This window comes from Pseudophryne corroboree, chromosome 6 (genome assembly GCF_028390025.1).
Source record: "Pseudophryne corroboree isolate aPseCor3 chromosome 6, aPseCor3.hap2, whole genome shotgun sequence".
Classification (NCBI taxonomy): domain Eukaryota; kingdom Metazoa; phylum Chordata; class Amphibia; order Anura; family Myobatrachidae; genus Pseudophryne; species Pseudophryne corroboree.
Genome location: NC_086449.1, coordinates 13,635,183 through 13,652,979, shown reverse-complemented (window position 1 = coordinate 13,652,979; position 17,797 = coordinate 13,635,183).

Here is a 17,797-nt window from a genome sequence, read left to right as displayed (position 1 = left end):
TTTTCTAAAGTAAACGTCTCCCACCAAATCCTATTTTCTTTTAAGAGTATTACTTCTAGTTTTCTCATTATATTTTCTAAACTTTCATCAAGGAGCTCAATATGCTCCCCCTCATCTTTAAAGAGGCTCTCTAGAACCACTCTTCTATTTTCTCTACATTTGAACATGACTGCTGCAATTTCGGATCCCAAAAGACAGGAGAGAACATAATATCAAGTACAAGAAACTCATTCGGGACCTCTAAATTGTGCAAAGATCACAAGGCAGCCTACTAGGTACTCACAATCCCAAAGGTACCCCTCCAAAGTACCTAAAGTCTAATAGAAAAAGAATCATATAGTGGAGAAAGTATTCACTCAGGCACTCATCACAATAACTGTCTTCAATAAGTGGACAATGAAATTAAAGAACGCAAGATAGATGTATCAATACTAAATATGCATTTTTTTATTTAACAATCCAGATTACAGTAATTCCACAAGGACATCTTTGTTACTCTAATTTGTTCATGTCTTCTGTTTAAACACAGTTTAATACTAATGAGCGAATAAATTCATCTCCTTGTAATAAATCTGTTTTTAATAGATTAGAGTTATTCATTTTACAGAGGTTTTTTTTTGCAAGTTACTCTTCACTTAATACATTGTAATACATATAACATTATGGGTGGGATGTACTAAGCATTGCTTGTACATCACCCCACTTAACGCATTTATATTAATCGCATATGTACTTATATATATATGATTAGCATCACAACGGACAGCTCTCCCGATATAAGTTACCCTTTGCAATGTCGGGACTTCTAGATTTCAGCCCTGGAGTCCCTTTGAGCCAGGGCAGAGTGACGCAATCGCTGCGGGCGGTGCTGGATCTATCTCAAAGTCATATGAGGAGAGAAGCCTATTGGATTCTACAAGGTAACTCCAGCAAAAGCCGTGATAAGTGCCTCTTTTTGTGGCCACGATTGCAAAAACATTTGGTTTCGGGAACTAATCCCAGATCCTGTTTTTTGTACGGAAATGGGTACATCCACGAAAAAATGGGCATTACTTGAATTGCCACCCCCAAAAAAAACCACTGGACAAAAAAAAACTTTAAAAAGCCTGTTTTTGTCACGGAAAATGTTATTGAGGCTTAGTAGGATTTAATCACTGTGAATACATATGGACAAACACTCTCACATTAAGTACAGTATTACTTATAGATATATGAGACAAACAGCAAGGCTCACATTCACACACACAAACACACACAGAAAATGTATACTATATATAAAGACAACAGAAATAATCGTAACACACAGTGAACCAAAATAACCAGAGTAAAGTTATATGAAGAGGATTAAGATGGCAAGGAGGAGATAGAGCTGCTGGCATTCCAGACCTTAATCACTCCAAGAAATATATGTACTACTTCAACTTCTTCTAGTCTTTGTGCTGATCAAAGGACTTCAGTAAGTGAAGAAACCTGCTGGAAAACTTTTCAAGGAGACATTCATATAAGACAACTGAAGAGATTGATTCACATACAAAGAACTTTGACAAAAACTCAACGGGCTGCTTTGGAGCCAGAGCTCATCAAATTGTATAGTCAAAGGGATCGGGTACAAATCCAAGATGGGGTACTGATCCGGAACTCTATCTATCCAAAGACCCATCTATTGTGCAATCAAATAATAGTCAATTCAACTAGTGTACTGCAGGTCATGGAAGTCTATCATGACCACTCTGGCTGCATTGGCTGTCATAAAACTAAAAAGACCATACGTCAAAGGTTTTTCTGGATAAGCCTGCGAATCAATGTTGAAGAGTGGTGTAAGAGACATGCGGTCTGCTGTGTCAGGAGAGACTCTGGGCCACAACAAAAGGCACTGCTCCATGCCTCCTCAGTTCTTGACCATTAGAACTTGTGGCGTTAGATCATGTTAAACTCCCACTTAGTATAACAGGTTATCATTTAACTATGATAGACCACTTCTCCAAGTTTACCGTCACGGTTCCACTAAAAGATTTGTCAGCACGGACAACAGCATTTTCTGGGAATCTTTTGTGCAGCCACATGGCTATCCAGAATACATACTGACAGACCAGGGAACGACGTTTGAGTCCCAACTTTTCTCTGAACTGCGCCAAATATATGGCTTCAAAAGCTACGAACGACAGCATATCACCCGCAAGGAATTGTATTCTGCAAAAGGAAAAACAAAACCCTAATTGAAATACTGATAGCCGTACCATCTGCCCAGAGAGCTGAGTGGCCTTTCCTTTTAGCAGAACTTGCCTTCTTGTATAATAACATTATATAACATATAATATTCCTGTGGCCAAGCTGGGCTCTGATTATTGGCCCCATCTCCTCAGACTCTACTACAGAACTTCTTATTAGAAGATGGGACTGTAGCACTAAGGGTCTACTACCGATCCGGTATAGACAATATTTGACTACATAATAAGTTGTACCACAAGTCATGCCCTCATTGTAACAGGTGCTCGGCAGTTTCCATGTTGGTTATTCGCAATGGCGCCATTTGTCCAGTCACGATGCACCTTCACTACAGCAGCACACGAACAGTTCACGAACTGCACTGTGTCAGAAATACTGCCACCCTTGGCCTAAAAGCCAAAAATCATATCTTTTTGCAACTCAGATAAATCGCCTCTTTTACTCATGACAGCAATGAGTGATTTGTGTGCAGACACCTTATCACACACCTTATATACACAACATACAAGCACATGACACGTGATGCTATTCATGGGCTATGCTCTGCCAACATCACTTGTAGGAGATGGTCATAATAATGTGACTCTACCGTAAATGTGCCCCCTACCAAATTCCAGCACGTACCTACTGTTGCTCTCCTTGCATTGTGCTTCAGGGTGGGTCCATCTTAACAGCATTGTGGGTCATGGACAAAGCAATGCACTTGGGCCCTAAACCACCCATTCATGGAAACTAATTTAAAAATATCATTACATACCCCTCCTGCAGTCCTGTACCATCTTTCCAAATGCTTTCATACAGTGAATGGCTGTCAGCACTCTGATTTGTGGATAGCTCCAGTCATCCACTAATCAGCATGCTGACAGCCAATCACTCTCTGGCTGCAGATTGGTAGACAGGAAATGCTGATTTGCTGCCCTGATTGTGTGACCACCACCCATCCTTGCATGGAGGCCCCTAGAATTGTGGGGCCCTGAGCAGCTGCCCAATGTGCCTATGCATAAAGATGGCCCTTGTTCAGGGTGCTCCCTGCATTGTGCTTCATGGCTCGTTGCTTTATCACCAGAATGCTGCTCATTTTAATTAGGTCTTGTGCTGTCTTACTGGTAGCCCCTTAATATTTCTTATAAATGTCATACTTTTATTAAATTATTGTTTGTTTTATAATTTATTTTTAAATTGTATTGAAAGTAATTGTAATTCCATAGCATAAATTAAATTATTATTTTAGCATGTATGAAATAATAGCATCATAAAGACATCAGTTCCAAAATACTTAATTTTTACTCATGTTACACGAGCATAGGGGCACCACTTCTAATAAGAAACTGTCAGTCTCTTTGCCATTGGCGTATCAATAATAGGTGCAGTTGGGCCCCTGGGTCCAGGGGCCCATACCGCACACCATGAACCCATGATTATGCTTACCTCTCCCAAGTTCTGTGTTGGCTGGTGCTGTAGAGCATCAGAAATCACTGGGAAAATAGTGCTGTGTCTATTTCCCCAGGGATTTGTGGGTGCACCATAGAGAAGTCACTGAGAAGGAGGCATGGGCACCATGTTCCTGTAGACCTGTGTCCATCTGTCCCTATGAAGTCTACTGTGCTGCCACAGAGGACGTGGCCTGCACAAATCCTGCACAGGGGGCTTCTCCTCTCTTAAATGGCCACTGCTGTTTGCACAGTACAAATCACCATTAATACATATTAGACAGTGCTATATATAGATATTTAATCATTTACATAATTCAATGCATACAGTTTCCTCAGCAGATCTTACAATTTATATCCCCTCCCATACAAACAGACACACTAGGGTAATATGTTTGTGAGTGTAGGCAGAGACCTGTTTGATTTATTGCATTAATAAAAGCAATGGTGCACTAATAGTGCTGACAGATACACAAGTGTGATGATACTGTAAGTGTGCTGTGCAAGCAACTCTGAAATAAGGCAAATGGTTCTAAGTATACAAAATGGTTCCACATTATCGAGAGTATGTGTAGTAATTCCAGAATTAACTCATTGAGAAATTACAAAAAAATAATAATAGCTGCCTCAAAGTTACATGTAGTGGCTAATAATTCTTCTTTCTTCTTTCTGTCTTCTTCTATTTCTTTCTTCTTCTTTCTTCTTTTTTTTTTCTTTCTTCTTCTTCTTCTTCTTCTTCTTCTTCTTCTTCTTCTTCACTTTTTAGCACTTCATTTGCTTTTAACTTATGTAACACTTTTTAACACCTTAATTACTACCTCTCACCTGTGAAAAAAGTATATCTTTTAGCTCAGCTGCTTTTTAATAATGTAACACTTTCTAATGCAAAAACTGCAACTTCTTACTAGTGTGATGCCTTGTGATGGTTGAGTTGTGCTGGCCCAGTGTATCCCTTGCTCTTGGCTTGAACCTTAGTAATGTTAGGTACCAACCTGATAGGGTCATCTGGTTGTAGTAGGTGGGACTATAGTTTTTAACAAAATTATGCTAAGATCCTCAATTTTACTCTGTGTTAAATTGCAGAGTTTATCAAAAATGTTCTGATTGCCAGTGTTCTTAGTACATACCTTGTTGATTTATTTTCTGTAAGATTTATCCATGGCTGCTGCAGTTACCTGTTTACCTCTGCATTGCATTGGGGAGTTTTGGTATTGACTCTTCAATTGCTTTTGACATTAAAGTCATGCATTTTGGGTAGTTCATGATGTTCTCAGCACCCCCTAGTCCTGGCTAGGTGTGTCTTTCTTATTTTATCATCACAATTGAAAACTATATTGCACAATCAAGTGTTTAATCATTTTATTGGGTTTCCCTTGCAATGTGGATGTCCTGCCCGTATGATGGTTCATTTGATTGGAGACTGATCTATTGACAGAATGGGAAGAACCTTAAGATTTGTGATATGCCCATTTAAGCATAAGTTTCATTAAGTTAAGGACTCCTCACCTTTATTCCAAGATATTTTACCACATATAGACTGTATTTATTATGATTGCTGAACTTACACTGCTAGGATTTTTTTCTTTCTGTACAGTATGTATATTTCCCCCTATTTATAAGGTACTGTTGTACATAGTTTGGGAAATATAGGAGGAAATTAACTATAAAGATAATGAATGTATGAAAAAGGCCATTCCTATATCTTCTTACTGGCTAGGAAACCCTCAACTGGGAATTATTTTTTGTATTAGGGGTGTAATAATGTTAATAGCTTGTGGTCCTGGTATTATGCTAAAATGGTTTAAATTATTGGTTGCTTAGAGATGAGTCACATTTTGGTAGTCCCTGTGAGTTGCTTCTACATCTTGAGGGGAAAGATCTTTGTAAGGACACGTCAGTTAACCAGATTTTGCCATCTAAAAGGGTAAATTTGTTGGTTAGTTGGCTAAAGACTTGGCTCATGTGCTCTGAGACTCTTCCTTACAGAATGTACTGTCATGCACCTGGTTCTGCCAGGAAGAAGTTGACTGGAGGTGTTTAGGTATTTTTATTTTTTTGGGAGGGCGGTGGTGTTTAATGACTGACAAATGCCTTGGTTTGTTTGTTTGTTTGTGGAACAGCTTTTGTGCAGTTTAAGCTCTTTTTGCTGGAGTGTTATTTAAGTTTATTATTTTTTTTAACAAGTTTAATTTTAGGTGTTCTGGGGGTATGTGGCAGTGTTGGATGGCATGGCAAAAAGGGCTAATGTTGCTTGAATTGGAAGTATGTGGTGTGGGAGTGGAGATGTTTCAGAAAACACCAATGTGGATGTTTTGTGGATACTACCTGCATGACCTTTCATTTTTTTTAGTAAGTGGTCAGTGGCCTGAATTTGTATAGCACATGAGGGGTGAGTGCTGTGACTCACCTATTTGACCATGATTGTTATCAAATCGTATGATCCTTGTACACTGTTTGCTTATCCTTGACTGCCACCAAAATGATTGGCTATTTCAAACTTCATTTAAATAAAAAACAATCAACAATTACTGTCTCAGTGTCTTTATTTTATTGTTAAGTTAAGCCTTTAGGGAATTTATCATTTGCCATTTCCTGTACACATCCTGTCAAACATTGCTGGTAAGAAAGGATAAGATGACAGAGACTTCATCAGTCACAAAATCTTTATGACATTTTATTTTTCTCCAGTTAAAAATTTCCCCCAAAAATTATGTTTCCACATTTGTATCACAGTAATTATTTTATGCAAAGATGCGCATTATTGATATACTCTGACATTAATCATCTGCTTAAAAGCGTTTCTGATTTCCTGGCTTCTCAGGCTGTAAATAATAGGGTTAGACAATGGAGTTAGCATTGTGTACAATAACGATAGAAATTTATTTTGGTTACCCGTAGATGGGACTTCATAAACTGCAATTAAAGAGCCATAGAACATGCTTAATACAATCAGGTGTGATGAGCAGGTGGAAAATGCTTTTTCCCGCCCAGTAATTGTAGTGCTTCTGAAGATGCTCACAAGAATGTTTACATAAGTGACACTGATTAGAGTAATAGAGGATAAGGTTATGATAGCAGACAGAATATAATCTTCCAATTTTATCATATAGATGGTTGAACAAGACAACTCCAAGAGGGGGGAAAGATCGCAAAAGATATGATCAATAATCTTTGAGCCACAGAATGGCAACATATATATCTGGAGAACCAAATTTAGGGTGATTAAGAACCCCATAAACCAAGAACAAAGAACTAAAATGTTTAGTAGTTTAGCATTCATGATGGACATGTAATGTAAAGGCTTGCAGATGGCCAAATATCGATCATAAGACATTATTGTGAGAATGAAACACTGAACTGTTTCTGACATGGAAAATGCTAAAAGTTGTACAATGCAGCCTTCCAGGGTAATGATGGATCCCTCTTCTAATAAGACATGCAGCATGTTGGGGACAATAGTTAATGTAATTAATAAATCAGTTGTCGACAGGTGGCTTAGGAAGAAGTACATGGGGGAGTGAAGCTGGTCACTAGCAGCTACCAATATGATGATGAACAAATTTCCAGACAGTGTCAGTATATCAATCACTACAAACATTATGAAGATTGGAAATTTAAATTGAGCAATATTTTGAAATCCTAGGAGAAAGAAATCTGTATTTTTGGTCTGGTTATCGTCGGGCATCTATGAAAAAAGATAACCTGGGTCATAAAAACACTAAATATTGTTATGTTACATACATTTAAATGCACTATTTATATAATTAAATATGAGGATTATATTTAATGTTATTTATTGATTATAGAATATTGATTAAGTGAAACAAAAATGTGTAGATAAACATGATAAACTGATAATACAATTTCACTATTTTGCTGCCCTAAAATAACTCAATAATTGACTTCATGAATTGCATTATTTATTATTACTATTATTGTTATTATTATTAGTAGTAGTAGTAGTAATATTAAACTTTATTTATAGGTTTCCACATGGCGTCCGCAGCTACAAGATATGGTAACACAGTACAATACTTTAAGCAGTACAGTATACAATTAACATATATCAATAAGATACTCAAAACAGCTATTCATGCAAGTGGTGCACGGGGAATATACATTGCAAGCTGAAACCTGTACCCATAGTCTGGTTCCAAACTCTGGTGAAAGAGTGTACCTGGTGTGCAAGAGTAATAGATGACGAGACAGAAGGGAAGAGATCTAGAATGTTTTAGAGACATTCCTGCAAGTCTTATAAGTGTTGCACACTTTTGGATAAGCCCAATTCTCTCTCTTATTACAGTAGATGCCTTCTAGCATTCCCTATTAGCATCATTTATAAGTTTAAATAGACGTGAGTCAATAACATTCAGACAGCAATTCTAGTCACTATAGATTATGGGGCAAATTCAGATTGGATCGCAAATCGTGATCCAACCAGAATTTTTGCGGAGGGGCTGTGGGCGCATGCGCAGCGGGCCATACTGTGCATGTGTCCGCACTTTCAGCGGGGGGCGGCAATGCTCTGATTGACAGGCAGAGGCGGTCGCAGGGCAGGATGGGGAAGGCAATGCTCCATGTCCAGGGAGGAGATGGAGCATTGCAGGGGAGGGGCGTTCCGAACAATGGGCGGTGCGGGACAAATGGGGGGGGTGTCGGAGCATGGTCATGGCGGCTGTGTGGCATCACACACAGCTGCCGCAACAGGTAAGATGGCACTGGAACTCCTGCGCTAGCAGGAGTCATCCTTAGATTCCGCTGACAAGCAGAAATTGCGAGGCGATCTCAATTTCTGCTTGTTGCAGGGGGGTCAGCATGCCGGGCAGCCTTGCCCAGCACTGGGCGGCCCCCAGCATGCGACCAAAAGGATAGCACATTCTGCTGATTAGCAGAATTTGCTATCCTTACTGAATTGGCTGGGTGGTTGAATGTAGTCCTTTATCATAGAGAAGTCAATAGCACTTTACTCTAGGGGGAACTAAGAGCAGTGCTTTAAGTGGTCCTAGAGAGGTGGTGGAACTCACCTCCCATGTAATAAAGGTATTGTGCATGCCATAGGTGCACCCCACAAAAGGGGGCATGGTCTCAAAAAGAAAGGGGTGTGGCCACACAATAGTAACCTCAATTAAAATGATGCCACACAGTAGCACAATCTTATTCACATTACACCACATAGTAATGTCCCTTATTCATGTTATGACACACATTAGTGCCCCTTATACACATACATAATGCCCACAGTAGTAGCACCCCTAATACACATAATGCCCACAGCAGTAGCTCCCCTTATACAATGCCCACAGTAGTAGTGCCCCTTATGCAATGCCCACTGTAGTGATAGTGCCCCTTATGTAGAGCCCATAGTAGTGGAGCCCCTTATACAATGCCACCTTGTACTTTATCCCCTATAGTTTTCCCCAGTAGTTAGCCCCATGTAGTTTTCCCCATTTAGTTTTCCCCATGTAGTTTCCCCCAGTAGAAGCACCACTTACACTCACACATATAAAAAAAATTCACCAAGCCCCACTCCCGCATCCAACTGCTGTGGTCCTTCCGGCGTCCACTCCTCGGCACTATGGGAGAGACATCATGATGTCACAGCTGCACACTAACAGAACCAGAAACCGGAGCTCATGACCCGCCCACATGAATGTGGGCCAGTCATGGCCCCTCTGTCTTGGTTACCTGTGCTATCACTAGAAGGGAATGTAGCTGATGGATACGTTTGATGACTGCCGGATAGTGTAGCAGACAGTAGCTTAGTGAGCTTGTGCCAATGGCTGAAGATATTGGACTTGCACTTATGGCTTATATTGGACTTAAAAGATTGAAAGTGTCTATATAGACAGTCAATAGGATGACAGTGACACTATATAGTCAACATGGTCAAAAGCGCAACAGGATCAAAAGGACAGCACATAAATAGTCTAGATATACTTAGATCAACAGAGTCAAAAGGTTGTTAGTGTAAAAAGGTCAAAAAGCAATGTGTCAACTTTTTAGTTTTGATCATTTGCATGTTGACTTTTTGACGCTGTAGACCTATTGGGGCGGGATGTAATGGAATCTGAGTTCACCTGACTTGCAGGATGCTGACCAAACTCAGGCTTTTTTTAAAGAGGCAGTCATATACAAGGCATAACAATGGCTTGCAAATGATTAACTTTTTATAAAAAATGTGGATTCAGCCAGCATCCCACACATCAGGTGAACTCCGACTCCATTATATACTACTATCTAATAACCCACTATCTATTTACTATTTATCTTCCATCTGGATACCATTCCTCCATAAAACTCAATAATTGGTCAAGAAGCAAGGATACATTTGAGATAACTGCACATGTGAATTCTGCAACCTACACTAAAAAATAAAGGGATTGCCATTGTCCTTAATATGGTGCCCTTCTATCATATTACCATAAAATGATTCGTGAGAGAGCTATTACTCATGATTATGATCTATCCATGGATAAATCTGAGGTCATTGATTCCAATCCAAACATACATTGTATGGTATCTGTCATGGATTCCTGGGTCTACATTTGACTATGGTTCTGGAGAATAAATGAAATAGGCTAATAAAGAAAAACTTTAAATAAAAACATAAGTGCAATGTTCACATACAGATATGGTATCAATATAAGAGGGTTACAGATTGCATAGATAAATATGTTGCAATATAGAAAAGGGAGAAACATGCAGTACACCAAAATAGAGATGAGCGGGTTCGGGTTTTACGCAGTTTTACTCAGATTTACTCAGTTCTCAAAATGACATCTTATTGGTTATCCAAAACATAAAACATCCGTGAGCCAATAAGATGCCGTTTTGAGAACTGAGTAAATCCAAGTAAAAATGCTCATCTCTACATCAAAATTACATGCAGCTTATTCTGGAAATACATGTCCCAACTGTAATTTAGAATTGATTACTCAAGTTTGGCACTGAACAAAAAGGCACCCAAACCTTTAAATAACTGTTGCCCCTTTCCATGAATGATTTTGCCAAGTCTCTCATGACTGACTGGATTGTTAATTAACTCAGAATCCATTCCAGTACTTCCAGTACTTCCTATATAAAAATGAATCTAAGTTCAAATTAATTGTACATTTATTTCCTTTGTGTAATAGCTACATTAGATAGGTATGCTCACATTAATCTCCATTATTTAAGCTTTGATTTAACTGTGAGCAAGAATGCTTTGTGATGTGTGATTGGTTAAATATCTAATTTCTCTCAAGCCATAGCTCCTAGTGACCCAAAATCACATCATACCTGGCAACAGACTTCTTCTATTTTCTTTTAATTTTCTAAGTTTCCAGCTATTGTAGAAATAGCAATTTAATGTCAAAACAGATAAAATATTGTGAAGCTTCGATCTATGTTCATGTGCAGTTACACCTGGCAGCCAAAATGCTGATTGCTTGAACCTGCTGTGTTTGGTCAGCTACACATCTCCAAGTAATCTATATGCAAGCATAGACAAGACTATTTACCATTTCCACAAGAAGAAGAAACACAATTGGTCTATTCTCATAGGGTAAGTTCCCAAAATGTGCTGAGTCTAATGGGGATCTTTTGCATTGTTTCTGGAACAGCTCACATCTGTAAAGCTTTTATAGTGCGGTGGACATTAAAGCAGCATCACTTTGAACAGCACTTTCACCAGAAAACCACAATGCACAATCTTTGGCTACTGTATATTGAGGACCAACTTTGCATCCCCAAAGTGTATAAAAACAATTGTCAATCTTTGTAACAGTAAGAAATAAGGATATCCTGCAACAGTTTATATATAGTAGCCTAACAATACTGGATGTAGCAAGTAGGTACAATTTTATTTTACTTAGTGTTGCTAGAAACAACATGCACTAAAGATCATTTGGCACAAGATTTATTACATTAATGGGGGAAGTTTATTCAAACTTTGTCTCAAACAACCAAACAGGAAATCTACAATAGTTCACAATGCACTTCCTGGTACTCTGAATCCTTGCTGACCAACCACCAATTTATATTTAAACCAAAATCTTAATTTTAAGTTAAATATCATTGGGGGTAATTCCAAGTTGATCGCAGCAGGAAATTTTTTAGCAGTTGGGCACTGCAGGGGGGGCAGATATAACATTTGCAGAGAGAGTTAGATTTGGGTGTGGTGTGTTCAATCTGCAATCTAAATTGCAGTGTAAAAATAAAGCAGCCAGTATTTACCCTGCACAGAAACAAAATAACCCACCCAAATCTAACTTTCTGCACATGTTATATCTGCCTCCCCTGCAGTGCACATGGTTTTGCCCAACTGCTAACAAAATTCCTGCTGCTATCAACTTGGAATTATCCCCATTTTGAGGTTCTATGCTAGTTTCACATCTTTTTGATGTTCTAAAGTCATGATTGTTATATGATTGGTAAAGCACCCACACAAATTGTTGATGACTACCAAGTAAAGAACTGTGCTAATGTATCTATGATAATTATGTATTATATTACTGTTTTATTTTAAAGAATTGAGAAATTATGTGGCTTCTAAATCAGCAGAGGATTAACATCAGATATACAATTATAAGTGTAAAACATCTTAATTTAAACTACAACTGTCATTTAGAACTTAATATAACATGAAATGTATTTTGCAATATTTAAATTATTTTAAGAAAAAATTCTAAGCACACAAATATACAGTATATTGATGGGAGTGTTACACAGATTTTTTTTCAAAAACAGAAAGTAGTCACCCAGCTCTTTTGGGTAGCAATGGTGGGAATATACAAATATCTCTCTAGAATGCTCCTGCCTGTGTGTGTTTCCTTCAAATACTTCAAAGAAATATAAACTCTTTAATGTCCACGGTACAATACAGTTATTAAACATATTGGGCCAAATGTAATAGAGTGAGAGTTTCAGAAAGTGAGAGATTTGGTAAGGTTTTTCAGGTTTTTTTAAAGTGACAATCATTTACACTGCAAAACCAGGTTGATCTTGCTGTGAAAGTGTTTGCCACTTTAAAAAAAACTGAAAAACCTTACTTACTTTTTGAAAGTCTCACTCTGTTACATTTGGCCCATTGTATCTTAATTAATGCTCATGAAATAGTCATTGAAAAGTGCTATCAGTTCAACTGGTCTAAAATGAGTATATAATTCACTTAAAGTAAATTCACACAGGGATTTTTATAAAATAGGCATAATAAAATAATAATAACCAGATTTATTTTGAAATATTTTACAGAAATGTTTAAAAACTATTTTAATCCACAAACATTGACAAAAAATGCCATAATTTGGGAATTTTCAGCCAAACTTTCTTCGAATTGTCTTGAACATTTGTGGAGATTTATGTAACTTTAATGATAATTATCATAATGTGTTTTGTGCCAGTCAGTGCCAATAAGCTGGGTAATATTGTAATGGATAGTTATATGACTATGTAGGTTGCATTGTACAATATTAACAAAACTATTTTTTCAAGTAGCTTACACTAAAACAATAATAATGTAAAATTCTAATACTAGTTTGATCCCTGTGATTATTGATACATACATATTTTATTTTCACCTCTGTTTAGTTACAGATGCACTGTTAGAACACAGGATTAATACTCAATTTACAACTCTCAAGCCTGTCTGATTTTGCTTTGTTCTTTATCAATATTGCTACTAATGTAATGTACAATTATAAACATATATACTGTATGTATTTCCCGTTTACCAAGTAAAAACTAAATAGTATAGTATAATATTGTAGTATATTTAGTGTTTGCAAAACTGTCAATTGTAACTGAAAACAGTCTGAACTCTTTATTGCCAATTGGTTTGATTATAAATTCCTCTACAGTTCTGACACAGTCTTCTTGTTTTAATATATTTGCTGGATGTATTTCTCACCTTCCGGAAGTACATCTGTTCTTTGTGAACTTTGACCACTGTAGAAAAACCTTGAAATACACAAAAGCAACATATAAAATAAACTAAGTACCAATGATTAGTAACTGTCATAATTATTCTACAGTAAGTCATACTGTGCATGTAATACATGAAACTCATGAAAGTAACTTGGTCTTTGATATCTAGAATGTTTATCAAAATTTACTATTTGCTCCCAAACACTGGAAAACAGACAAAAATGTCTGAATGACCTTTTTGTCAGTTTTTACGGCATTTAGAAGCAAATGGTAATTGTCATTTGTTCTCATCCATTACCAGATTTTTTTTCTGATCAGCCAGGTCTGACAGATAAATCTTTAGGTGTATGGCCATCTTAACTCTCTCTGCATAGCTTACATCTGCCCCACCCGCAGTGAAGCATGGTTTTGCCCAATTGCTAACTTTTTTGTTTGCTAGCAACTCTGAATAGCCCCCTCAGAGTGTAGATTAGATAAATAAATAGTAATAAACTAGGGACCTAATTCAGATCTGATTGAAGCAGCAAATTTGTTAGCTAATGGGCAAAACCATGTGCACTGCAGGGGGGGGGCATATATAACATGTGCAGAGAGAGTTAGATTTGGATGTGGTGTGTTCAAACTAAAATCTAAATTGCAGTGTAAAAATAAAACAGCCAGTATTTACCATGCACAGAAACAATTTAACCCACCCAAATCTAACTCTCTCAGCACATGTTATATCTGCTACACCTGCAGTGCAAATGGTTTTGCACATTAGCTAACAAATTTGCAGCTGCAATCAGATCTGAATTATGCTAGATACACACTATACAATTATTGGGCCGATTTGCCAATAATTGGGACGTCGGTCTGATTTATTGTATAGTGTGTACCAACCATCGTTTCGGCGTTTTGGCAATATTTCTGTCAAATCGTGCGCACACAACCGAACGATCGATTTTCCTCTCAATCGGCTTAAACCAAAAATATCTACCACAATCTCCAGATATTGAGCAGTGTGTGTGCATTCTCAATAATCTGCCCATATTTCCTATGTTTTCCTGTCACTATGTCATCCACCTTGTTGCTGGAAATATACAAATGCAGTGGGATGTGGCAGAAAATTGGTAACTGGAAAAAAAAATCTTTAAGTGTGTAGCTCAGATATTGGTACCTACAATTTCTTGAAAAATTGGCTGATTGTCGGGCCGACTAAAAAAAATATGCCAGTGTGTGCCTAGTTTAAGGCCCTAGGACTCACAGTCTGGAACTGACTTTGTAATGTTGCTGATTAAAACTTACCCCAGATTCCGTAAAGGTTTATTTCTTCGAGAATGATGGAAATTGCAGATAATAGGAGTCTCCACAACATATCCTGCTGTCCTTAGAAGACAGTTACTGAGTGGAATCTGAGAGGGATGTTTTATATGTTTTATGCAGAGCAGGCTGTATTATTACAGACAGTTTATGAAGACACCGGGGATATTAAGCCACATAGAGATTTCCACAAGGCTCCAAAGTGCTCATAAAGGATTTAATTAATTATTAAATAACTGCAAGAACTTAAAAAAAAATCAGCCTATGATTTTTTTATAAGACTTGCACAAAGAAGACTTGGCTATTTTTATAATGGGTGTGGCACCAAACCAATTATAAATTCTACATGATAACTGACTTTGGCTCAGTTTGCTGATGTGTGATTGTGTTGTCTACAACAATGTCCACTAAAGACCCAGTAGCCACTGAAAGATTTGTCTGAACTTAAAGAGAAAGGGGCCTGTCTAATTCTCAAAGAGGAGATGGACCAGAAGACCTCTGACCACAAGTGACCTTATGGCTTTGGGGATTGGTGATATCAGAGAGTCAAAAACAGAATTATCATTCTTGGCAAGACAACGCCATGGCAAATTAGCAATAAAGTGGTAATCTAAAAGGACATTGGGGGTCATTCCGAGTTGTTTGCTCATTATTTTTTTGTCGCAACGGAGCGATTAGTCGCTAATGCGCATGCGCAATGTCCGCAGTGCGACTGCGCCAAGAAAATTTGCTATGCAGTTAGGTATTTTACTCACGGTATTACGAGGTTTATTCTTCGTTCTGGTGATCGTAACGTGATTGACAGGAAGTGGGTGTTTCTGGGCGGAAACTGGCCGTTTTATGGGTGTGTGCGAAAAAACACTACCGTTTCTGGGAAAAACGCGGGAGTGGCTGGAGAAACGGAGGAGTGTCTGGCTGAACGCTGGGTGTGTTTGTGACGTCAAACCAGGAACGAAACTGACTGAACTGATCGCAGTTGCCGAGTAAGTGTGGAGCTACTCAGAAACTGCTAAGAAGTGTCTATTCGCAATTTTGCTAATCTTTCGTTCGCAATTTTGATAAGCTAAGATTCACTCCCAGTAGGCGGCGGCTTAGCGTGTGCAAAGCTGCTAAAAGCAGCTTGCGAGCGAACAACTCGGAATGAGGGCCATTAAACCATATTTGGTTTTCATACAGTATAGTCATGTCTATGTTCCTCTAATAAAATGATCCTCACCTTGAAACTGATGAGATCACATTAATCTTATATACAAACTTCATAATATTATGAGTTTTGTTCCTGTGAAAAATATTTAAATTTCAATCATTTGCTTAAATTGTTTCTTAGTACAAACCAAAATAATCCAAGAACAAAGTCACAGAGATGGATCTGGATGTAACATTTGCCTTGTTGCTAACCTAGTTTTTTTCCTGGCAGAAACTGTTGAGTATAATGGGCAGCATGGGTTTCACCAAGGACCCCTGCATAGGGTTTAGGCTTTGTAGAAGTAAGTAAGCTGATCACAGCCCTTAGAGCTATACTATTGTGTTGCAAGCCGGTAGATGAGAAGGAATGGAACCAATTTAGTGGGCAGGAAAATTGGCTTACAATTGCCCAGCATCCAGTCTATTTATGAAAAGAGACTCCTTATGAAAGCTCGAAGTATACTGAGTGATGCAACTCATCCTAATTATGGGATGTTTATTTTGCTTCCCTCAAACTCACGTTATGGGGGGGTCATTCTGAGTTGATCGTAGCTGTGCTAAGTTTAGCACAGCTACAATCCTTAACTCAGACATGCGGGGGGATGCCCAGCACAGGACTAGTCTGCCCCGCATGTCAGTGCCGCCCCCCTCCGCACAAATACAAAAGCATCGCACAGAGGTGCATGCATGCGATCGGGTCAGAATGATCCCCATAGATCGTTACTGTGTAAGACCAGCATGCTGAAAGATAGCTTCTTTCCTAAGGCAATTACTATGCTTAATGGTTTCAAATGTAGATAGGACTGTCATACCTGTCCACATGTTCTCTTGTGTTTTTATGGCTCTTTTATGGTATTCCATGGTATTGTTCTTTTATGGTATTTATATATTTGTGGTTTTTGTACTTGCTTGTATCTATATATATTAGTAGTTTCTTATATAGCGCTACATATTTTGTTGCACTTTACAATTAGAACAACAGTTATAGAACAAAACTGGGCCAAGACAGACAGACATAGAGGTAGGAAGGGCCTGCTCGAAAGCTTACTATCTGATTGTTCATATGTTGAATATTTAATGACAATAAACTAAATTCAAATTCAGAAAAAAGTTCAAGTAGTCAAGAGTGTGTTACACTGGGAAATATTGTGAGACATTAAATTAGAAGCTATTAAAGTTCTCACAGCAAACTGGTATTAGCAAATCTGGAAGCCAAGTGATTGTGGGTACAGGCAAGGAGAAATAAGTGCTAAACCTACAAAACTTAAAACTCTGGGACCATAAAGTGGAGAGAATGTGCATTAAATATGCATGAGTTATTTTAATCAGGCATCCCAATAATGTCAATAGTAATGATATGGAAATATGCTCATCAAATAAAATAGATGAAGGAAAAATGGGCGAGATCCAAAATGAAATGCTTGATTATTGCAGAATGTCCAAAAATTCATGCCCGTTGAGGGCAAATTCAGAACTGATCCTTAAAATATGCTTACATACTGTACTCTTTTTATACTGTAACAGTTACAGAGTAGATTGACTGAACAAACAAATCACCTCACATGATATAATCGTACACATTAGGATACATATGGAGGAAAAGGGGGCAGTGAAAGCAGATAGTCCTTGGCTCTGTGACCCTGTGTCTGCAGATGGAAAATTCTACCTTTATGCTAAAGTTCCCAAGCAGAACATCTTTGTATAGTTGCTTAAGTTTAAAAGCATATCTGGGTGGTATGCAGACTTTAACTATT